This window comes from Pistacia vera, unplaced genomic scaffold, assembly GCF_008641045.1.
Source record: "Pistacia vera cultivar Batoury unplaced genomic scaffold, PisVer_v2 Contig1096, whole genome shotgun sequence".
NCBI lineage: Eukaryota > Viridiplantae > Streptophyta > Magnoliopsida > Sapindales > Anacardiaceae > Pistacia > Pistacia vera.
The window spans coordinates 35907-60516 of NW_022195133.1; the positions used below are offsets into that span (position 1 = coordinate 35907).

The 24610-nt window shown below is 40.1% G+C and overlaps 1 non-coding gene across 1 annotated transcript; it reads right to left on the reverse strand.

The window, feature by feature from the left end:
* Positions 1-9216: 9216 nt before the first annotated feature.
* LOC116137829 lies at positions 9217-9323 on the reverse strand. Its single transcript, XR_004129230.1, has one exon. It is a non-coding gene; the product is annotated as a small nucleolar RNA R71 (small nucleolar RNA).
* Between the last annotated feature and the right edge of the window lie 15287 nt (positions 9324-24610).

Sequence of the window (24610 nt, forward strand, 5' to 3'; positions counted from 1 at the left end):
TTTTTTTTCTTTAAGTGTTCAATTTATGTTTGAGTATTGAATGTTCTTCCATGCATATTTTCATGATTGTTGCGTTTAATTACTAGGAGGCCTACTAGTTTATTAATTGTTGCAATCTACTGCTAAGTTAGATATCAAATCCGTAATTGTTTGATTCCTCTAACTTGTGAAGCAATTAGGGTTAATAATTTGCTGCGTCAGGAATTAGTAATTCTTAAGAAGAACACTCGACTAAATTAAATGCAACCGCTTGAGTTTGTGTTTTTTAGCTTCATTGATCTCTCTAGGTCTTAAGGCTGCCACTAGATTAAATCTTTAGCGCTTGTCTAGGGTTGTTTAGTAGTAAGGTTAATTAGATCGCTTCTTTCTTAATTAATTACAACTAAGGAGAGATAGGAAAATAGTTCCAACGGTGAATATTCAAAGTATGAATTGATTTATTTTTGCATCGATGATCAGTTGTAAGATTCCGATGGTGGATGTTGACTTAGACCAAGGTTTGTTATTTTGATTGATTGATTAATTTGAATTGTTGTTTTCCTGAAATTGTTTTTGTTTAACTCAAAACCCCCCCAGCCTTGTTCACGTGACATTAAATTCAGCTAGACACTCTCCGTGGGAATGATCCTGACTCACGCTACTACATGTGTTTTTAGGTTTTAATTCTGGGTGCCTACAACAACACACCAAGCGGATTTTAAAACACCCAACCTGTGCTTAGGAGTTTATTTTCTAGCGGTTCTGACAGTTTTTTAAAATGATAAATTTACTTATATACCTATAAAAATACCCAAACTTCAACTAGTACTTGGGAGTTTTGTTTTTTCAATTACAAGGTAAGAGTTCTTTGTTTGTTTTCTACTTATTAATATTTTATAACTTCAAATGTGATAAAGTCTCCTTATCCTTCTTCACCATTCTTTGTATCATCTAGAATGATTGAAAAATTTTAGCTCTACTTCTCCAAGAAAGCATGACAGATATGCCATTAAACCCAAACAAAAAACGAGGGAGAAAAAGAGAAATGAACCCTGTTGAGAGAATTGAAGAAGCTGAAGAACAAACAATCGAATGAAAAGAAGTCAAGTCTTTCTCTCTTTCCTTCAGTTTTGTGCGTTTTTTATCAGCAACAGTGATTTTTGGATATAATTGGGATAGTTTTGTAGTGGATAATGTATTTGTGGAATAAAATTTTAAAACCAACCAAAACACCCTGATTTAGAGAGTTTTATAAACCCTTCAAAAATACACTATACTAGTTTTGGGGGGTTTTTGAGCTAGTCAAAACCAGCGCATAAAAAATCTGGCAAATTATGGTTTTAGAATACCTTAAAACCAGTCTAATTAAAAACCCCTCAAAACCACTGGAAACAAAAATTCCCAAGCAAATCCTAAAGAAATTAAGCTATTTTGGTAATTCTAAAAGCCATAGAAAATGGAAAGTAATTTAATGGTTGAATCTTACCATAGCAAAGCAACCGTGAGAAAAAACAACATGACCAGAACAAATAGATTGGTGAACAATAGGTCCATCTCCACACTCCTCATGAAGATACCGCAAGCTTCCTCCAATTTCTATAGCTACATACCACCTTGCTTTCCATGTCAATTTTCTCGCCAAGTCATCATCTACAATTAATACACGATGACATTTAAAATCATAGGAGATAATTAATCCTACGAATTGGATTATTTTTTATAATTAAATACTATATATAGTTTGAGGATCCACAATCTTAAATTAATTATATAATTATATAAGGTTTATATATATATATATATTTTTGAATATCATGTAGGAAAGCGATAATAAATATCAAGACCGATAACATGTAAAATATAAATCGTACACACCAAACAAAGAGATTGCTCCGTTAAGAATTAGTTAACGATTTTGTCTACAATATAACATAATAATAAATCTTGATTACTAAAATAACCTATTTTAATTTAAAGTCCTATGTTTTATATTGAATGGTCTTGACTTTTTTTGTAATATGGAAGGTCACATTAATTTGTTCTTATTAGAAATTATATTTTATATATTTGTTGTGTGTGATTTTTCCATCAAGCTTGGAGCATCGCGAGGTTATAGCCCGATCCAAACTAGCTCGACTCCACCAATTGTCCAACCCAGCAAAAGCTCATCGAGCTATAGCTGGACCTAACACAAGCTAGTCACGACCAATCCTTGTGGTCGTGCAACCAATTCCCAGATAACTTCAGATCCCAGATATCTCGGGAAGGATTAGATCGACATTAATCTTTGCACAATCACAGTGCCCAATCGCGAGAATATCGAAGTTGCATTTCAATTTAACTGTAATCCTTTTATTTTCGCTTTTTCCTTGTACAAACTCTGTATATAAACCCCCTTAAACAATGAGGAAGTGGTTGAAAAATATTTCTAGAGTTATTATTGTAAGCTCTCACAGTAAATACAAAAAAAAACAGTGGACGTAGGCTCAAGAGTTCATCTCGCCAAACCACTTTAAAAATCTCTTTGCCATTTACTTTATTTACTACATTCATCATTCATTCACTGCTGGTTATCCGAGTTCCGATCCTGCCAAGGTCAATCGATTCACTCTAGTTAGTGCGGATTTATGTATCCACATTTTGGCGCTAAAAGGAGGGCCTCCTTCAACATCTCAGAAATTCTGGCAAACAGCCACAATGAATTAATCAATCTGGGCCCATGATGGTGCGTACAAGATCGAAAACCACCATCGAAAACCATGACAATGTGGAGACCACCCATCAAGAGGTGTAACAGGATGCCGTTGGGTGTTGACCATCAGTGCTGCCAACTCAGCAGGTAGCGAATAACTAGGGGGCAGGGATGTCAAACCCTGAACTGGTGGAGATGATCAGAACAATGGTTGCACAGGCGGTGTAACAGAATGTGGCTGAGCTAAGAAATCAACAACCAACCGCATAAAATCTTGATCGGCCACACTTCACCGATATCACCCCGATAGGTCAGAATTTAGCTGGTGACCAGTTAGGCTCATCGACGGCAAGGGACGACCACACCCCTAATGTCATAGAGTACACTCCATTCATGAGCGTGAATCTCGCAGGCAAACTAACCTCGGAAGGTGACCAGGGAAACAACCAATGGGTGAAAGCGAAGGAAATGGTCGCCTATGAAACACTCAACCTACTCGACGATATCCCCAGTGTTAGCGTGCCGGTCTTAACCCACGCCCAAACAAGAACGATCCTTGCAAGCTCGCGAGACGAGTTATGTGTGCCAATCTAACAATGATTGACATTCCAGTTATAATCGATGTCGTGAGCAACGTACTGATGAGCATGATAGCACCTATCAACCAAGCCATCATGACTCAACCTTGTGCATCAATGCGCATAATGGAGGGGGTTCACAAGCGATATATTTATGAACTCACTTTCTCGAGGTAAGGTTGAATAAAGCCAACCAGGGCAATCACAACGAAAACTTAGATTGTGTACAGAAAATGCTCAACGATCAAAGAACCCACCAGAACGACGTGATGGAAGAAATAGTGAGCTCCCCCTTCACAGATGAGGTTTGCCAGGCCCTACTTCCACAAGGATTCAGGGCACCAGAAAGCAAGTTCAACGGGAGAGGAGGCCCCATAGACCTCCTCAACACTTTCAATGACCTGATGGAGCTGCATTAGGTCTGTGACTTGGCGAAGTGTCGCTGCTTCGTAGTCACATTGGTAAGGGATGCCAAGAAATGGTACACAAGACTCAAGGCGAACTCCATTAGTTCTTGACAGCAATTCTCCTTGCTGTGCTTGCAGCAATTTCAAGCGAGGAGACAGTTCGTAATGCCGCTCAGTTACTTGAGCAACATTCAATAGGAGAGAGACAAAACATTGAACTCGTATTTAACAGGGTTCCAGAACGAGCAGGCAAAGGTCGCGAATGCGCCCGAAGAGTCAATCTAGACTTTACAAATTGTAGGCATCAGGCTGAGCACGGAGTTATGGAAAGAGCTCCAAAGTGAAGATCACGTGAGCCTGTCAAAGTTTTATCAGATGGTTGCAAAGCACCAGTGAGTAGAAAGCACGCTAGTAGCCCTAGCCAGAAGCTCGCCATGAAGAGCCCCAGATAGGCGACAAGATTGCCCATTAGATAAGTAGAGGGGCCAAGACCGCAATGATAGGGATCAAAATAGGTCCAAAAAAAAAATAAAAAATAATAGAAAATAGATAACCACCAGGACAGGCAGCTCTTCCCATAGTACGTAAAATATACCCCCATCACGCAACACATAGCCCATATCTACGAAGTCTCTCGTGAGGCGAAGAGACTGCCTGCTCCATAAAGAATGAGGGGGCTCTAGGCAGAAGAGATCGACAAAAATATTGCTGATACCACCAGGACATCGGACATACCAACGAGTGTCGGGCTTTGAAGGATACCATTGAAGACTTGATACGAAAGGGTCACCTAAAGGAATTTGTTAAGGAGGCACCAGCTCGCGAAAATGCTGGTGAGCAAAATAACCACGTCGAGCAAGCCCCGACCAATGCCAACAATGATGTCTTGGTGGGCATGATCTACAAGGGGCCCGACATAGCAGGGAGCTCAAGGCGTGCCCACGAGTAATATGTCAAGAGGCTAGAATAGATTCGGTCCCTCGAGTAATGAGTTATGAACAAAAGCCGCCAAAGCTGCCCAGATAGGAGATCGAAGTGGTATGATTCACTGACGAAGAATGCAAAGAATCCCCTCACCATAATCATGATGCGATCATAATCACAGCCAGGATCAGTAATGCCACAGTGCTGAGGGTGATGGTTGATAATGGAAGTACAGCGAACATCATTTTCTTGGGAGCTTTCTAAGAAATGAGGTTCACAAAGAGGTACTTGAGGGCTTGTCCTTCGCCACTCTATGGATTCATCGGGGACAACTTGGTCCCCATAGGAACGATTGACCTTCCCGTGACTTTGAGGGCAGAACCCAAAATCAGGATGATAATGGCTGAATTCTTAGTGGTAGATTGCCTGACCACATACAATGTCATCCTCGGGAGACCGATCTTAGATGATTTGAGCATAGTCACATTAGTGTGCTACCAAGCAATGAGGTTCCCAACTCCCGAGGAAGTCACAATGATTAGGAGCTACAGAAAAGAATCTTGAGAATGTTACAACCGAACCATAAATGTTGCACTAAAATGGCTGCTCCCAAGGACAATGGTCATTACATAATCTGAGTTGCACCTCGGACCTCTCAAGGATACCATAGATCATTGCATCCATAGAACAGAGCACGTAGCAGGGCCGACAGAAGAGTTGCAAGAAATATGTGTTAGTGAGGAAGATCCAACTCGTATACTAAAGGTGCTGAGCAGTCTGAGCAAAGAAATGGCTGATATCTAGTGGGGTTTCTTAAGAAAAACCACGATGTGTTCACATGGGTGCATGCGGATATGGTGGGGATCAGCCTCGAGGTAATGTGCCACAGGTTGAACATTGACCCAAAAGCTCGACCAATAAGATAGAAAAGAAGGCCTATGGGTGCAAAGCGCTCAAAGACGAAGTTGACAAACTCTTGAACATTAACTTTATCGGAGAAGTGAAGTACCCGGATTGGCTCGCCAACCTAGTCTTGGTTAAGAAGTCAAATGGCAAGTGGCAAACTTGTGTTGACTTCACAGATTTAAATAAAGCCTGTCCCAAAGACAACTTTTTGCTGCCACAGATCGACCAGTTAGTAGATGCAACAGCTGAAAACACACTACTTAGCTTCATGGATGCATACTCGGGATATAACCAAATCCTGATGTATCAACCCGATGAAGAGCATACCTCATTTATTACTGACCACAAGATTTATTGTTATACAGTTACATCATTTGGCCTGAAGAATGCTGGGGCAACCTACTAGCGCTTGGTGAACAAGATGTTCACTTATCAAATTGGCAAAACTATGGAGGTGTACATCGATGAGATGCTCGTCAAATAAAAGGTCGCTAAAAGCCACATTGAACATCTGGGCAAAATTTTTGACATCCTCAGAAAAAACAAAATGAAGCTCAATCCTCTAAAATGTGCTCTTGGAGTAAGCTTAGGAAAGTTCTTGGGGTTCCTTGTAAATCAGTGAGGTGTTGAAGCCAACCCAGAGAAGATTCAAGCTCTTCTAGACATCAAAAGCCCGACTAGCATAAGGCAAGTACAGAGCTTGACAGGGCGTGTGGCCACACTTAGCAGGTTTGTTTCCTAAGCCATAGATAGATACATACCATTCTTTGAGACCTTGATGGGGAATAAGGGTTTCAAATAGATAGAGGAGTGCGAGAGAGCCTTCTAGGAGCTGAAGAAACATCTAGCACTGTCTCCTTTGTTACAAAGCCCGTCCAAGGGGAGCCACTGCTGTTATATTTGTTGGTATCAAAGTCTGCTATCAGTGTGGCTTTGGTACGCAAAGAAAGGGGAGTGCAGTGGCAGGTATACTATGTGAGCAAAAGGCTACTTGACGTGAAGACAAGATACCCCAAAATGGAGAAGCTCGCCTATGCCCTTTTCATTGCCACCAAGAAGTTGTGGCCTTATTTTTAGGTGCACTCCATTCATGTGTTGACAAACTTTTTGTTGAGGAAGATAATGCAAAAGCCTAAGGCATTGGGCAGATTCATCTAGTAGATGATGGAAATGAGTCAGCATGATATTAAGTACATCTTGAGAATGACAATCAAAGGTCATACATTGGTAGACTTCATATTAGAATTTACCTTAGGAGAAAACGAACAATAGAAGCCAAAGCTCGATGACCTATGGCAGTGGACTTTGTATGTAGATGGCTCCTTAAACGAGAAGGGGCAAGAGCGAGGCTCTTGCTCGAAAGTCCTGAAGGAAACCCAAACAGAGCCGTAGTAAGATTCGGGTTTGCCACCTCTAAAAACGAGGTTGAGTATGAGGCGTTGCTTGCAGGGATCCACCCTGCCAAGGAAATAGGAGTAGAGTCCATCCAAATTTATAGTGGTTCCCAACTTGTAGTCCACCAGATTACTGGGAAGTATCAAGCGAATGAGGACAGAATGGCATCCTACCTCCAGCTGGTGAAATTCGAGCTTGAGCAATTTAGATCCTTCACAGTTCTTTGATCCCAAGGGAGAGGAATTTGGTAGCTGATTGATAATCCGTGGATTATATTGTTTTGATTAGACTTTTTAGTCGGATTTCAGATACGTTTTAGTTCATTTTGACCTGAATTGCTACTTAATTCTTTATATTTTGTGTTTTAGGCTAAAATGGACATTTAATGCAATTAAGGAGCGGATTGGAGTTTTTAGACTTAGAAGTGAGCAGATCTTAAAATTTGGGAAAGTTCTGAAGTAGAATGGATGCACAATGAAGTTTGTTCCCTGAGAAAAGTGTCAAAGATCGAAGATTCAAGCAAAGGAGCAAGTGGAGGGCAATTCTGTAATTTTAGAATTCCACATGAAGGTTTGCCGCAGCGAAGCTTGTTCTTCGCCGCGACGAAGAGAGTTGCGCATGTGGGTTTATTTCACTTCATTGCCACGGCGAAGATCCTTCTTCGCCGTGGTGAAGTCTGGGAATTTCAAAAACGTATAGTTTCATTTAGGCATTTGTTTTTAGGTTTTTGGTTGAGTATAAAAGAGGAACTTAGTCAATGTACCAAAGGGTTCGTTTTTTCTGAGAGAGAGCAGCTTTTTACATTGTCTTAGATTAGTTTTGGGCAAACTTTGATTGGAAAAGGGTGAAGATTCGAGATTAAACCAGTGGATTCTTCATTTGGGGAGATTTTCTTGTCTTTTCTCTTGTTTTCATTATGTTGAACTTCGAATTTTTCATTTATTTTATTGGTATTGTTGATTTAGCCATGAACTAACCTATTTTGGGTTAGGGTTTTGATGTAGTTTGGATTCTAATGGGTTAAGTAATTGATGATTATTATTTTCATATGATTTTGCTTTGATTGTTTGATTATTTTGAAATTATTGTTTTTATGTGATGAACATGATGAGATTGAGAAATAATTCATGTTAAGCTTCTTGGGTAATCACCATTGTAGTATTAAATGCTAGAGATAGATTTAAGAATCAATGAAATCAATCTACGATTCTTATGCTTAATGAACTTTGAACTACTAATCTTCATTTTGTTGGGTGCGGAAGTTTAATAGGAAGGAGTAAGGAAATATAGCCCGAGAAGGTATATTTCATACTTTAGAGAGTTCGATTTACAATCACTGCATGTGACTTTGAAATTTGTATAATCCTTGAGTTTAACCTAGAGAGTTTGAATGAAGTCAAAACCCTATCCGTTTGTTTGAATTGATTTTATCCGTGTTTTAAATCTTGTTTCATCATTTAGTTTTGAACATTTAGAAATTCTATTTTAGTTTTTAAGTTTAATTTGTCTCCCTTCAATCCAAACAACTCGATTACTCCAACTTGAAAACAGTAGAAAAACTTAGTGCTTAGCCACCAATCCTCGTGGGAACGATACTCACTCATCACTCTATTACTTGTGTGATTAGTATACTTGCTACATATTGCATGTTGTAGTAAACATGCATCAAGTTTTTGGCGATGTTGTTGGGGATTGAGTTTTGTGTTAACATTAAAATTTTCTTGTGTTAGCTAGATTGGAGTGTTATTTTTGCTTAATTGTTATTTGTTTTATTTTTGTTAATTTTCTTTGTTTGGTGTGATCGTACTCTTGCTATTGTTCTGTGTAGTTTATACGAAGAGCAAGACGTCAGCCAGTGGTTCCTGCTGATCTTGAGATTGAAAGAACCACTCAAAGACTGAACAGAGAAAGAAGAGAAAGAGAAGCTCCAGTTGAACCACAAGTAATAGTTGTATAGATGGTAGAGAATAGAACACTGAGGGAATTCTCTGTTCCCTCAGTTAAAGGCAGTAGGTTGAGCATTACAAGACCAGCTGTCCAAGCCAACACGTTTGAGATAAAGCCGGCAATCATCCAGATGTTCTAACAGTCGGTTTAGTTTAGGGGGGATTTGAAGAAAGATCCAAATCTACACATTGCCAATTTCTTGGAGATTTGTGATACTTTCAAGTCTAACAGAGTGTTAGATGATGCAATCAGATTGAGACTATTCCCATTTTCATTGAAGGATAAAGCTAAGGGATGGCTACTAGCACTACCAACAGGAACAATCACCACATGGAATGATTTAGCACAGAAGTTCCTGACCAAATTCTTTCCTCCAGCAAAGTCGGCAAAGTTAAGAAATGACATCACGTCATTCATTCAAGAAGAGTTAGAATCTTTGTATGAGGCTTGGGAGAGATACAAAGAATTACTGAGAATGTGTCCACATCATGGGTTGCCAGTTTGGATGCAAGTCCAAACATTTTATAATGGATTAACAGTAAATGTGCAAACTATGGTGGATGCAGCCTCGGGAGGAGCATTATAGAATAAGACTCCGAAAGAAACTCACGAGTTGCTTGAGGTTCTAGCAAGCAACAACTACCAAAGACCTAATAAGAGGGTGCTACCGAAGAAATCTATGGGTCTTCATGAAGTTGATGCCTATACAGCCATTTCAGCCCAACTGACAGCACTTCAGAAACAGTTGGGAAGTATGAAGGTAAATTCCATTCAAGCTCCTCAACTAACTTGTGATTTTTGTGCAAGTAATCATGTGAGTAGTGAATGTCAAGTAGGGAACAGTTTACCTCAGCATCGTCAACATCAGAGCAGGTTAACTACTTGGCTAGAAATCAAAGGCAACCGAACAATCCGTACTCCAACACATTTAATCCTGGTTGGAGGAATCACCCGAACCTGTCTTAGGGCAATCAAAACCAACAGAATCAGCAAAACAGTCAATGGAATCAAAGGTCATTGCTAAATAACCAAACAGGGGTGAACAATCAACAAGGGGACCCAAGAGTGACAAAATTGGAGGACATGTTTGGGAAGTTCATGCAAGAAACTACAGGTTTTATGAATGAGACGAGAACAAATTTCAGAAATCAAGGGACGTCTATTCGAAATCTTGAGGTATAGATGGGGCAATTGGCTGAAAAGCTAAATGAGAGACCACAGGGTGCTCTACCAAGTAACATGGTGACTAACCCACATGAGCAAGTGAATGCAATAATTTTGAGAAGTGGGACAATTTTGGAAGAGGTGGAAAAATCAAGAGAAGAAGAAAACCCACCAAAGGAAAAGGAAGAATCTAATGAGGAAGTAGATGAAGAAATAGTTGCAGAAGAGAAACCATATATTTCTAGGGAAGAAGAACAGAAACGGGAAGAGGGGAAAAAGAAAAGGAAAGAGAAATTGACATTTCCCGAGATACCACCAGAGTTAGCACATCACACTCTACCCGTGCCTTTTCCTCAGAGACTGAAGAAATATTTAAAAAATTGCATATTAACATTCCTTTTGCAAATGCATTACAACAGATGCCAAGCTACGCGAAATTTCTTAAGGAAATTTTATCGAACAAAAGGAAGTTAGAAGATGAGGAAACGGTGATGCTCACAAAGGAGTGCAGCACCATTCTCCAAAAGAAGCTACCTCCGAAACTCAAAGATCCAGGGAGTTTCACTATTCCCTGCATTATAGGAGATATTACTTTTGATCGTGTTCTATGTGACTTAGGTGCTAGTATTAATCTAATGCCCATTTCTGTTTTCAGGAGATTGGGAATTGGTGAAGTGAAGCCAACGACCATGTCGTTGCAACTTGCAGATAGGTCTATAAAACATCCAAGGGGGATAGTGGAAGATGTGTTGGTGAAAGTGGATAAAATAATCTTCTCGGCAGATTTTGTTGTTTTGGACATGGAAGAGGATAAGGAAATTCCTCTTATTTTGGGTCAACCATTTTTGGCCACAGGAAGAGCGCTGATAGATGTGCAGGAAGGGAAGTTACCATTGAGAGTGCAAGATGAAATAGTAACTTTCAATGTCTTTGAGGCTATGAAGTTTCCATCCAAATCAGATTCATGTTTTAGTGTTGATGTGGTGGATAAACTAGTAGCAGAATCTATTGAAGAGAACACCCCACAATTACCTCTAGATGCTTGTATTGCCAAATCAAAAACAGTAGAGGTAGATGAGTCGGCGAGTAATGAATGTGCTAGATTGTTGGAAGCACTTCAACCGATTGATGAGAGCCAAGATCGAGAATTTGAGGAATTTGATTTTGAAAAAGAAAGGGAAAAGGAAAAAAATGAAGAACCTCCACAACTTGAGTTGAAACCTTTACCTTCCCACGTCAAATATGTGTATCTTGGGGAATCAGAGACCTTCCCAGTAATTATTAGTTCAAGTTTGAGCAGATTGGAAGAAGAACGGTTGATAAGGGTGTTGAGGGAACACAGATTAGCAATTGGATGTACTATTTCAGACATTAGAGGCATTTCACCATCATTCTGCATGCATAAAATACTCATGGAGGATGATATTAAGCCTAGGGTGCAACCACAACGAAGATTGAATCCTTCGATGAAGGAAGTGGTGAGAAAGGAGGTGGTGTAACTCTTATATTCGGGTATAATTTATCTTATTTTCGATAGTCCATGGGTTAGCCCGGTACAAGTGGTTCCGAAGAAGGGAGGTATCACGGTGATAAAAAATGAAAGTAATGAATTGATACCAACTAGGACGGTCACGGGTTGGAGAATATGCATTGATTACCGGAAATTGAATGAGGCGACAAGGAAAGATCATTTTCCACTTCTTTTCATTGATCAGATGTTGGAGAGGTTGGCAGGGCATGCCTATTACTGTTTCCTGGATGGATATTCAGGATATAATCAGATTGCCATCGCTCCTGAGTATCAAGAGAAGACAACCTTCACTTGTCCATATGGCACCTTTGCTTATCGAAGGATGCCCTTTGGATTATGCAATGCACCAGCCACATTCCAGAGATGCATGATGTCGATCTTTGGAGATATGGTGGAACGGTTTATAGAAATCTTCATGGATGACTTCTCAGTTTTTGGTTCATCTTTTGACAACTGCTTATCAAATCTTTCTCTTGTTTTGCAGCGATGTAAGGAGATGAACTTAGTGCTAAATTGGGAGAAATGTCACTTCATGGTCCAGGAGGGAATAGTGTTTGGTCACAGAATTTCAAAAGACGGAATAGAAGTTGACCGAGCAGAGACAAAAGTGATTGAGAAGTTGTCACCACCATCAAATGTTAAAGCAGTTCGAAGTTTCTTGGAGCATGCGGGGTTTTACAGACAATTCAACAAGGACTTTTCTAAGATTTCTAAACCCCTTTGCAATTTGTTAATTAAAGATGTTGCTTTTGATTTTAATGATGAATGCATGCATGCCTTTCGAACTTTTAAAAAATTGTTAGTATCTGCACCTATTATTGCAGTTCCCGATTGAGGACTACCATTTGAATTGATGTGCGATGCTAGTGATTTTGCTCTAGGAGTAGTGTTAGGACAGAGGAAAAACAAAGTGTTGCATGTAATTCAGTATGCTAGCAAAACACTCACTGATGCACAATTGAATTACACCACCACTGAAAAAGAATTGTTGGCTGTGGTTTTTGCTTTTGACAAATTTTGTTCATACTTGTTAGGTGCAAAGGTGATCGTCTGTACAGACCATTCAGCACTCAAGCACTTATTGGCAAAGCAAGAAGCGAAACCTCGGTTGATAAGATGGATCCTATTGCTTCAGGAGTTTGAGTTAGAAATTAGAGATAAGAAGGGGTCGGAAAATGTGGTGGCAGATCACTTGTCAAGAATTGAGAGACCAATCTAGGGAAATGAAGAGGAAATTCCAATCAGAGAAACATTTTCGGACGAGAAATTGGTGAGAGTGGATAAAGCACCATGGTATGCAGATTTTGCGAATTATTTATCATCAAGGGTGCTTCCAATTGGAATGACTTTCCAACAAAAGAGGAAATTCTTCTTAGATTTAAAGTATTACTTTTGGGAAGAGCCATTTTTGTACAGACACTGTACTGATCAAATGATATGTAGATGTGTCCCAGAGGAGGAAATGGAAAGCATTCTATGACATTGTCACGAGAAGGAAGTAGGTGGCCATTTTGGAGGAGCTAGGACAACAGCCAAGGTTCTTCAATCTGGGTTTTATTGGCCAATCCTTTTTAAGGATTCCTTCTGGATGGTTCATGAGTGCGACCAATGCCAACGGAGTGGTAATATTTCAAAAAGGGATGAGATGCCGTTGAACAACATCCTTGTGGTTGAGCTGTTTGATGTGTGGGGGATTGACTTCATGGGTCCCTTCCCAAATTCTTTTGGGAACACATATATCTTGGTGGCGGTGGACTACGTATCGAAGTGGGTGGAAGCAGTTGCATAGTCGTCTAATGATGCCAGGGTAGTGATTAATTTTGTGAGACGAAGAATGAGCACCTGAGCACCTGTTTTAGTTTCGTTATTTTTATTTTTGTTTAGTTGTTTTTGTTTTTCTTTTATTTTGAACATTGAACTTCGTTGATATTTTTGTTTGGGATTGTGTGAGTTGTTTTAGTTGTTTCATTTTTGTTTTAAATTCTAGTTGATGTAAAGACGAGATTAGGGTTGTAATACTTTCATATTAGTTAGTGGATTTTTCTAACATAGTGGACACCATAGTTTTCAATTGTTTTACAAAATGTGGGTGATGAAAAAGCTGCTGACCGGGTGTGCACAATGTTGAGAGGAATTTCAACTTCACGGATTAATCAGGGAACTATCTCACGCCTTTTTCTATTTTGTTTTCCATTCCTAATTTATGCATAATGTGGCATTGGGGACAATGTCATGTTTAGTTTGGGGGTAGGAAAATTTGAAAAATTTTGATTTTGTTTCAGTTAAGCTTGTGTTTTTATTGTGATTGCCAACGATGAATTACATAAGTCCATGATGAGACTAGGATTGTTGAGATGTTATTGTTGAAAAATGTTAAGCATTACTTCAAGTTTTTGTTTATTGACTGTATTTTAATTGAGGTTGTTGAGTGGTTCAACCCACCATTTTCATTTATTTCAGCATGCTAGATTCATTTTAGTTGGTTAGGTAAAGTTTGATAATGTTTGGTGGACTCTAGAACCTAGTAGAGAAGTGCTTGAGGTGAATTCTAGGATTAGACATTGTTGAGGAAATGATTTAAGCATTTTTCGGAATGTTTGAGCCTTTCCAGCCAACCCATGAATGAATCTTTCCGTAGTCACCCTTGAGCCTTATGAGATTATCATTGCCTTATTTTCCTTGCAAACTAAAAAAAAAAAAAAAAAAAAAAAAAAAAATTTCCCAATCCACTACCCAAAACACATAATCGTACCCTTAGGAGAATCTTAGGCCTAATGCAAACACAAAGAAAGTGAAGATTGGTGCGAATCATTAAAAGAACAGTTTGGGGGTTGTGAGAAGGGCGATAAGAATAAGAGAGTTAATTAACCTTATTCGATTGAAAAAAAAAAAAAATTTGTTCTTTAGTTCAATTCAAAATCAAAATAAGGAATGCATAGTTTGAGGGTAAATGGTTGATACTTGATTGTGGTTCAGAAGAAGTAGATTTTTGATGTGACTTGTAGTGTTTGCATGAGGAAAACCGAGTTCTCTTACTTTTATTCCTATCCCTTTTCTTGAAACCCACTACTCGAGCCTAGTACAAGCTTTCAAAGCCCTTTTGATCTTTAGCAATGTCTAGTCCACATTAGTGGAGTAGTTTTATATTTAGGCTTATGGAGTCTGCCACCATTTGAATAACTTTTCATTTCTGCATAAAATAATCCGGGAAGTTGGAATGTGGATTGAAGTGGGTATCACCTACTCGGTAGACTGATTGAGAAAGACTGTCGATGTAGCTTATAACTTCTTGGAGTGTTGACCATTTTCTGATAAAAATTTTCAAAACCTTTGAGACTTGTGAAATTTCGAGGCATTCGTATGTTGAGTTGAGTCTATTGTGTTTGTTCATTTTTCAGTTTTGTTGTGTTGTGTTTTATGTGTTTAGTTTTCATGTTTTTTCTTCATTGAGTCCTTATGCTCGGACGAGCATGTCTTTAGTTTGGGGGTATTTGATAATCCGTGGATTATACTGTTTTGATTAGACTTTTTAGTCGGATTTCGGATACTTTTTAGTTCATTTTGACCTGATTTGCTACTTAATTCTTTATATTTTGTGTTTAAGGCTAAAATGACATTTAATGCAATTAAGGAGCGGATTGGAGTTTTGGATTCAAAGTGAGCGGATCTCAGAAGTTGGGAAAGTTCTGAACAGAATGGATGCATGATGAAGCTTGTTCCATGAGAAAAGTTGTCAAAGATCGAAGATTCCAGCAAGGAGTAAGTGGAGGGCAATTTTGTAATTTCATAATTCCACATGAAGGTTCGCCGTGGCGAAGCTTGTTCTTCGCCGCGGCGAAGAGAGTTGCGCACGTGGGTTTATTTCACTTCATCGCCGCGGCGAAGTCTGGGAATTTCAAAAACGCACAGTTTCATTTAGGCATTTGTTTTTAGGTTTTTGGCTGAGTATAAAAGAGGAACTTAGTCAATGTACCAAAGGGTTCGTTTTTTCTGAGAGAGAGCAGCTTTTTACATTGTCTTAGATTAGTTTTGGGCAAACTTTGATTGGAAAAGGGTGAAGATTCGAGATTAAACCAGTGGATTCTTCATTTGGGGAGATTTTCTTGTCTTTTCTCTTGTTTTCATTATGTTGAACTTCGAATTTTTCATTTATTTTATTGGTATTGTTGATTTAGCCATGAACTAACCTATTTTGGGTTAGGGTTTTGATGTAGTTTGGATTCTAATGGGTTAAGTAATTGATGATTATTATTTTCATATGATTTTGCTTAGATTGTGTGATTATTCTGAAATTATTGTTTTTATGTGATGAACATGATGAGATTGAGAAATAATTCATGTTAAGCTTCTTGGGTAATCACCATTGTAGTATTAAATGCTAGAGATAGATTTAAGAATCAATGAAATCAATCTACGATTCTTATGCTTAATGAACTTTGAACTACTAATCTTCATTTTGTTGGGTGCGGAAGTTTAATAGGAAGGAGTAAGGAAATATAGCCCGAGAAGGTATATTTCATACTTTAGAGAGTTCGATTTACAATCACTGCATGTGACTTTGAAATTTGTATAATCCTTGAGTTTAACCTAGAGAGTCTGAATGAAGTCAAAACCCTACCCGTTTGTTTGAATTGATTTTATCCGTGTTTTAAATCTTGTTTCATCATTTAGTTTTGAACATTTAGAAATTCTATTTTAGTTTTTAAGTTTAATTTGTCTCCCTTCAATCCAAACAACTCGATTACTCCAACTTGAAAACAGTAGAAAAACTTAGTGCTTAGCCACCAATCCTCGTGGGAACGATACTCACTCATCACTCTATTACTTGTACGATTAGTATACTTGCTACATATTGCATGTTGTAGTAAACACGTATCACTGATGCTCTAGCCCGCCTAGCCTCTGCAATGAGCCAAAAAAAAGTTGATTAGATACCATTTAAGTTCCTCTCAAGTCCAAGCATCTCCGTTCCACAAGAACCAGTCTTAGCGACGAGTGGAGATGCAGTTGGATGGATGCAATCATTGCCTACCTAAGGGATGGAACATTGCTAGAAGGAAGAAATGAAGCTAGAACACTCCATGCAAAGTCAGCTTGATACACGCTCATCAATGATAAGTTGTACAAGCGTGGGTTCAATGCACCGCTATTGCGATGTGTCGACCATGAGGATACAGACTATGTTCTGAGAAAGATCCATGAGGAGATCTGCAGGAACCATTTAGGAGGTAGATCTCTAGCTTACAAAGTGCTTCATCAAGGTTATTACTGGCCAATAGTTTTTGACGATGTAATAGAATATATGCGCAGATGCGACAGATGCCAGAGGTTCGCAGATGCTCCACGAGCTCCACCTCAAGAGTTAACTATGCTGACAAGCCCCTGGCAATTCGCAATCTGGGGCATTGACCTGATCAACCCTTTGCCTCAAGGAAAATGAGGTGTTAAGTTCATAGTGGTTACTGTGGACTACTTCACCAAGTGGGCAAAGTGGAGCCTTTAGCCACCATCACATCGAACAAGCTAAAGGATTTCGTCTACAAAAACATCATTTGTAGGTTTAGAATCCAACACACTATAATAACCAACAACGGAAAATAGTTCGATAGTGAGGACTTCAGATCTTTGCCTACCTAAGGGATGAAACATTGCTAGAAGGAAGAAATGAAGCTAGAACACTCCATGCAAAGTCAACTTGATACACGTCATCAATGATAAGTTGTACAAGCGTGGGTTCAATGCACCGCTATTGCGATGTGTCGACCATGAGGATACGGACTATGTTTTGAGAGAGATCTATGAAGACATCTGCGGGAACCATGTAGGAGGTAGATCTCTAGCATACAAAGTGCTTCATCAAGGTTATTACTGGCTAACAGTTTTTGACGATGTAATAGACTATATGCGCAGATGCGACAGATGCCAGAGGTTCGTAGATGTTCCACGAGCTCCACCTCAAGAGTTAACTATACTGACAAGCCCCTAGCAATTCACAATTTGGGGCATCGACTTGATCAACCCTTTGCCTTAAGGAAAAGGAGGTGCTAAGTTCACAGTGGTTACCATGGACTACTTCACCAAGTGGGCAAAGTGGAGCCTTTAGCCACCATCACATCGAACAAGCTAAAGGATTTCGTCTACAAAAACATCATTTGTAGGTTTGGAATCCAACACACTATAATAACCGACAACGGAAAATAGTTCGATAGTGAGGACTTCAGATCTTTGCCTACCTAAGGGATGAAACATTGCGAGAAGGAAGAAATGAAGCTAGAACACTCTATGCAAAGTCAGCTTGATACACGTTCATCAATGATAAGTTGTACAAGCGTGGGTTCAATGCACTGCTATTGCGATGTGTCGACCATGAGGATACGGACTATGTTTTGAGAGAGATCCATAAGGACATCTGCAGGAACCATGCAAGAGGCAGATCTCTAGTATACAAAGTGCTTCATCGAGGTTATTACTAGTCAACAGTTTTTGACGATGTAATAGACTATATGCGTAGATGCGACAGATGCCAGAGGTTCGTAGATGCTCCACGAGCTCCACCTTAAGAGTTAACTACGCTAACAAGCCCTTGGTAATTCGCAATCTGAGGCATCGACCTAATCAGCCCTTTGCCTCAAGGAAAAGGAGGTGCTAAGTTCACAGTGGTTACCGTGGACTACTTCACCAAGTGGGCAAAGTGGAGCCTTTAGCCACCATCACATCGAACAAGCTAAAGGATTTTGTCTACAAAAACATCATTTGTAGGTTTGGTATCCAACACACTATAATAATCGACAATGGAAAATTGTTCGATAGTGAGGACTTCAGATCTTTTTGCGAACGGTTTAGTATTAAGAAGAGTTTCACTGCTGTTTATCGGCCTAGGGCCAACAGTCAAGTAGAGGCTGTAGACAAAGTTATCAAGCACACCATTAAGAAGAAGCTTAATGCCCTAAAGGGAAGATGGGCCGAAGAATTGTCAGAAGCCTTATGGTCTTATAGAACGATAGCTAGAAGCTTGACAAGAGAAACCCCGTTCTTTCAATCATACAAGTGTGAAGCAATGACTCCAGTTGAAGTAGGGATCAGTTTGTTCTAAAGGGAAGTTTACAACAAAAAAATAAATGAAGACCTTCTCCGCCTGAGGCTAGACCTAATCGAATAGCATCGGGCCAAGTCTCAGTTAAGGCTCACCTCGTATCAGTAGCAAGCCAGGCGATACTTTAACACCAAAGTTAAAAACAAAGACTTTGAAGTGGGCAATCTAGTTCTTAGAAAGATCATCTAAGGTACTCAAAACCCAAACTTGGGGACACTTAGGTGCAAATGGGAAGTTCCCTTCAAGATCTCCAAAAAGCTTGTGCCAGGAACCTTTCACCTGGAGTGCCTCAATGGCGAAGTAATACTGTGAGCCTGGAATGCCAAGCATCTATGAAGGTATTACCAATGAGCAACTCGGGTTACACTCATGTTTTAATTTCCTTCAATCATTCATTGTAAGGCCGTTTACAGCCAAAATGTTCCATCAATAAAAGAGTATTATTCATAATTTCCTTTGTTTATCATTTTTATTTACTTGTTTAGCATTTATCATTCAGTGCTTCAAAAATTATGACCTAGCGATAGCATCTAAAAAAAAAAAAAAAAAACTCAGTGTCAAGAGTCTAGAAAAAGGTAGCGTATATCAATAAGCCATGCCAAAATCCAACTCTATAAAGGTGAAATACCCCAAATCGATGAAGTTATACTTGGAAAAATTCAAGTAAAACACGTCAAGGGAAATCAGCTATAAGCCGGTGACCAAAACTTGAGACGGACAACGGATTTGAAGTCAAAGTTGTCGCATACGATTTCCTTGCATATATTCAAAAAGCTCCTCAAGAAGCAAGCTATGCATAACTTGGAGCAAATTCAGATTTTTTATGACAAGTCTAATTAGGATGATTGAAATGACTCGGCAAGAATAAAAAAAATTGGTCGACGAGGATATACCAAAGTATTTTATATTCATTGTAAAGTTTGGTTACAAACTTAACAAGAGGAAAAAAAAGATACAATGATTTTTTCATGCAAGTGGAGAAGTAGAGGCATCATCATCGTCGGTCGGACCATGGAGCTCGTTGCTGACTAGGAGAGATGGTTCCTCAATGGCAGGAATGACAATGACCTTTTCAAGGTTGGAGCCTCACCTAGAGGAAGATTGGCAACACTGGGGGGAATTGTAGCCAGGGGAGCCGAATCCTTAACTTCTTACTTGAGGCCAGTCTCCTCCTTGCCTTCCTTAACTTCCTCCTGGCCTTCACCATTAGGCATGGAATCATCCGAGTATACGTAGGCCATTCCCTAAGCTTTGGTCTTCATCATGTCGACCTCTCTCTGATAAGCTCGCGGAAGGAAGAAGAAGTTGATCAAGGGGTGAGCTTCCTACAATTTCTGCACCAGGAAGATTGACGTCTCCCAAGCTTAATTGGTGATGGCTTCATTCAGTTCCCCGATCTGAAGCCTGAGTTTCTCAGCCTTAGCTTCGACTTTTCGTTAACCTTCCACTTCTTAGGCAAGTGATCCATTTCCAACCAATTTCAATAACACAACATACTCCAAAATCAAGTAAAAATTTGGCCAAACTAAAAACATTAACTAAATCACACTTACTTGTAAATCCGAACCAAGACAATTAGAAACACTTTAAGCCTAAAGGATTACTCCACCAACTTGAATTGATTCACCACCAAATCTCCTTGCCAGACTTGGATAAAGAATGCACACTCAAGAACACAAAAGTTCTCTCAAATGGATAAAACCAATTTCATATATTTCAAAAGCTAATTGTTACAATGAAAAAGTTGCCCTTATATAGGCAAATACAAGGATAAACAAGTAATTGACAAATACAATAAAATGAAAATAAACTTAACTAATATTACAAGCCATTCATTCAAAAGCAAGGCCATGCTTATTTAATACAAAGAGACATAATTCCTTAATTCTAGGATCTATGTCTTTAACTACCCTATTAGTTGAAATAAGCTTACTTCATTAGATCAAACCTTGATCAATGATCCTAATTAAGACTACTAATAAGGGTGTAAGAGTTTGGGTCTTGAGAATCGTGTAAATAGATCCAATGAGGGTTCATGTGGATCTTCCCCTTTGGAATGAGACTTGTGCCGGATTTGACCACTTCAACACTTGGGCTTCATTCTTCGTGGGATTGAGCTTCCCTTGTTGAGCTTGGGCTTGAAATGGATTAGGCCAAAATGTTTGGACTCTCTCTCTCCTTGGAACTTGCTTGGGCCGAATTTCCTCTATTGCTTTCCACATTCCACAATCCAAGTGTTTTAGGAATTGGAGTGAAATTCTTTAATTCAACCAAATTAGCAAGTGTTTTAGGAATTTTAATTCTTTGTCCACTCATGTTTACAACTGTTTTAGGACTTGTAAACATATTAGCAAGCTTAAACGAGGCCTGCTTGAACTTTGCCTCCCAATTCGAAGCAGTTTTTTAAATCAAGGAGAGCTCGAAATTTAGATTATTATTGGAACCCCACTATTGTGCCAAACTCTTCTCGGCCTCATTCTTGCGCAGCCTTATCTTGTGCAACCTCACTCACCTTGATCTTATCAAGGAACTCCCTTTCCTTGACCTCGAAGGTTGCCATCTCTTCCTTGAGCCGCTCAAGCTCGGCCTGTTTCACTTCCTTCTCCTTCTCCACAACATGGGCAATGGCCAGGGCGTCCTCTTTCACTGTCTCCACCAACTGCCATCCCCGATAAGTGCCCTCCAACATGGGATAACACTTATTGTAGAGAAGCTTGCTTGCCACGGCAGCCTAAAGAAAGAAAGGATGGAAAGTCAACAAGAAATAATGACAGCATGCATAAAAGAGTAAACAGGGCAAACTACTCGTACATTTGCCGTATAACTGCACACCTAGGCCAACATCTGGGTAAGAGATTAATCTCTAACACCCACGAAAGTTCAAAAGGTGACAGCATCCCTACTGTTGTAGCTCTTATGTTGATATGGTCGGGGAGTTGGTCGACTAAAGCATCGACTGCAACTCGAGCCGCTTCATCCATCTTCTTGCTTCCTTGCCAAGATGAGCTAGACTTACTTCCCTTGGCAGTGACAGTTTCACCCGCGGGAGCGATCTTCTTCTTGGCTAAGTCATTGGCCATAAACTTTTTTGGGCCGCCAGCCTGCACAACGACCTCCTAGCCTAAGCCAACCTGCTGCTTGACCATCTTCTGCTTTCCAGAGCCCCCTTGGGGCTCGATCGACTTCTTCTTGCCTAAGCCATCATACTGCTCATGTGCCTTCTATTTACCCGAGCCTCTAGTTAGCTTGAGTGTTTTCTTTGCTGACCCCTTTTTGGGCTCAGGGATGAGCCCTTTACTCTTATTAGTATCGATCGTGGATAGCCTGAGTACATCATAGATGTTCTTTGCTCACGAGAAATCTTGAATATGGATTTGAAACATATAAAGGTGCCTCTCCTTTCAGTCGAGTGATTTTCAATTCCTCTCCAATTTGATGGGAAAAGGCACTGAGTATTGCATACTACCTGCTGGACAGAGACAGGACAGAGTCGAGCCTCTTTCAGACTCTTGCCCGTGGTATGGTATTTTCATTGAAGTCCAGGGGAAAGCTTATGAGATTCCCTTCTGAAATCCATGATCAAATCAAAGAAAAGGATGACCATTACATCAATTGCGAGAAGAGGTCTTGCTGCGCGCCGAACCACATGAGAGATTTTGCTTTCTGAGCTATACGAAATTCATTATCTCGCAGGATTGAGATTTCACTTTTGATTCTGTGCCATCCCTTTCTTCGCATTTGCGCCTTCCCTAAGTTCAGCCCCGCTACGCTTTGCGCCAACGACATCAGTAAGCTACTTCGTCACCAAAGTAGCCGACGTTTTCTTGACAACCACAAAAGCTACCGCCTTTTTCTTGAGGCCTTTTGGTTTCTCGACGCACATTTCTGCAAAAAAAAGAAGCAAGCAATAAACGACCTGCCTACACAGAAGGAAGAAGCGCAAGCAAGCAATAACTTACCTTTCTCAAGAATGGTAAAGAACTTGGTATTATCCTCACAGAAACTGTATGCCCTCAAGTGAGGAAGCGAGATGATCTTGTTAATGTTGTGTTGTCTGTCAAAAAGGTCGCTGAAGCCTCTGTAAGCTTGTAGCGGGGAGATAATTCTGCTCGATGTTAACTGCAAAGCAAATAAGCTTAGTTAGCTTAAACATCGAGTTTGAAAGCGATCTTCCTACACACTAGGGGTCAAAGTCTTACTAGCTTCTAAAGCAAAAACGCTGGGGTCTCGAGCCTCATAAAATAAAAGTTGAGAGTCCCAATGTGGGGCCTTCTTTGGCACATTGACCAGCCCGTTAAAACATACCTTCCTTGCCTTGGAGAGGTAATATGTTTGGTCTTGACCCTTCTTTAATCTATACAAATGGACGAGCTCCTCAACGGATGGCTCACTCAACTCGGCGATCATGTATGCTATATATAAACCTATGATTGTAACGTAAGAGTTCACAGAAAACTAGAGAGGGACGATGTCGAAACGTCTCAAAACGATGTCAATGAAATGATAAGGGGGAATGGATACTCCGCATCTTAGGAGGGTCTTAGAGGTCACCACCCATCTGGTTGGGGGATTCTTCCGGGAAAAGTTCTTCGGAACCCTCAAATTAAGTTGCAGCGCTTAAGTCTCTCTTATGCACCTTAGATCCTCGATGTCAATCGAGGATTGTGATTCCTTTCGCAGTCTGTGAGCTAGAGACCACTTGGACTGAGCCAACTCCATATGAGCTCATCGCATCGGGATCCGAGCTCCACGTAACAACCTCCTCGAAAACCTCAGGGATTATACCCCCAAGGACTATCAAGCCTGCGAGTGAGTCAAACATGTGATTAATCGTGTGGCTGCTAGACTAAGACATAACTATAGCTCACTTCTGGGTACCTGAAATAGAAGAGAACATGTGTTAGAGCTCAAAAAAATCAGCGACCTATCCACACTTTGCTTTCAGTTCAAGCACTCGAGATAGCTCGCGCCAGACAACGAATGCATGTGACCTACCTAGGATTTCACGATAAACCCTCTTTAAACCCAGGGCTGTCGGAGACACACTTAAAAACCCTAGTAAAGCCCTAAAAGACTCAATGTGGCCACGACAATGGCCACCCTTAGTCGTGAAAATCAAGAAAACAATTAAAGAGAGGGAAAAGAAACTTTACCGAAACAAGAGAATGGGAAGAACTCGCCGGAAAGAGCACCGTAACGATGATGAATCAGTGACAGAATAAGCAAAGATGTCTAAGAATTTTCGTAAGATGAGAAAGTTTTTGATGAGTTCGCTCGCTTTTATAGTGGTTTGCATGGGAGACAAAAAGGCGGGGTTTGATCATAGCCGTTGATCTATAGTGAATCTAGACCCTTCATTCGTCAAGAAATTTGACCCTTGGATATGGCCACATGTCAGTCATCCGCGAGGGGTGATGAACTGTTAGACTATTGTGATCATAACTATCACCGCACGTCGCCTCAACTCTACACGTAGACAATTGTAGTTGCCTACGCGCAACGAAAAGTAACTGCCAAAGGCTGTCGCATTTAATGCGACATCACTATGTGGAATTTACATAATTGTCCTTACTATTCATATTCTGAGTTTGTCAAGAGTGTTGCAGAAGAGAGAAGATCCAAGTGTGGAGTACATCGACCGGGCATGAGTCTGACCCTTAAAGCTCGACCGACTCTACATCCGATGCCCTACTGATGATGCCAAGCTTTATACCAAATCGAGCAATAGTCTTCGAAGCTTGGAACGAGCATCGAACGCTAGGGGTAGATCTTGTGTGTGATTTTTCCATCAAGCTCAGAGCATTGCAAGGTTATAGCCCGATCCAGAACTACCTTGACTCCACCGATTGTCCGACCTAGCAAAAGCTTGTCAAGATATAGCTCGATCTAACACAAGCTAGTCACGACCAATCCTTGCGGTCGTTCAACTAATTCCCAGATAACTTCAGATCCTGGATATCTCGGGAAGGATCAAATCGATAGCAATCTTTGCGT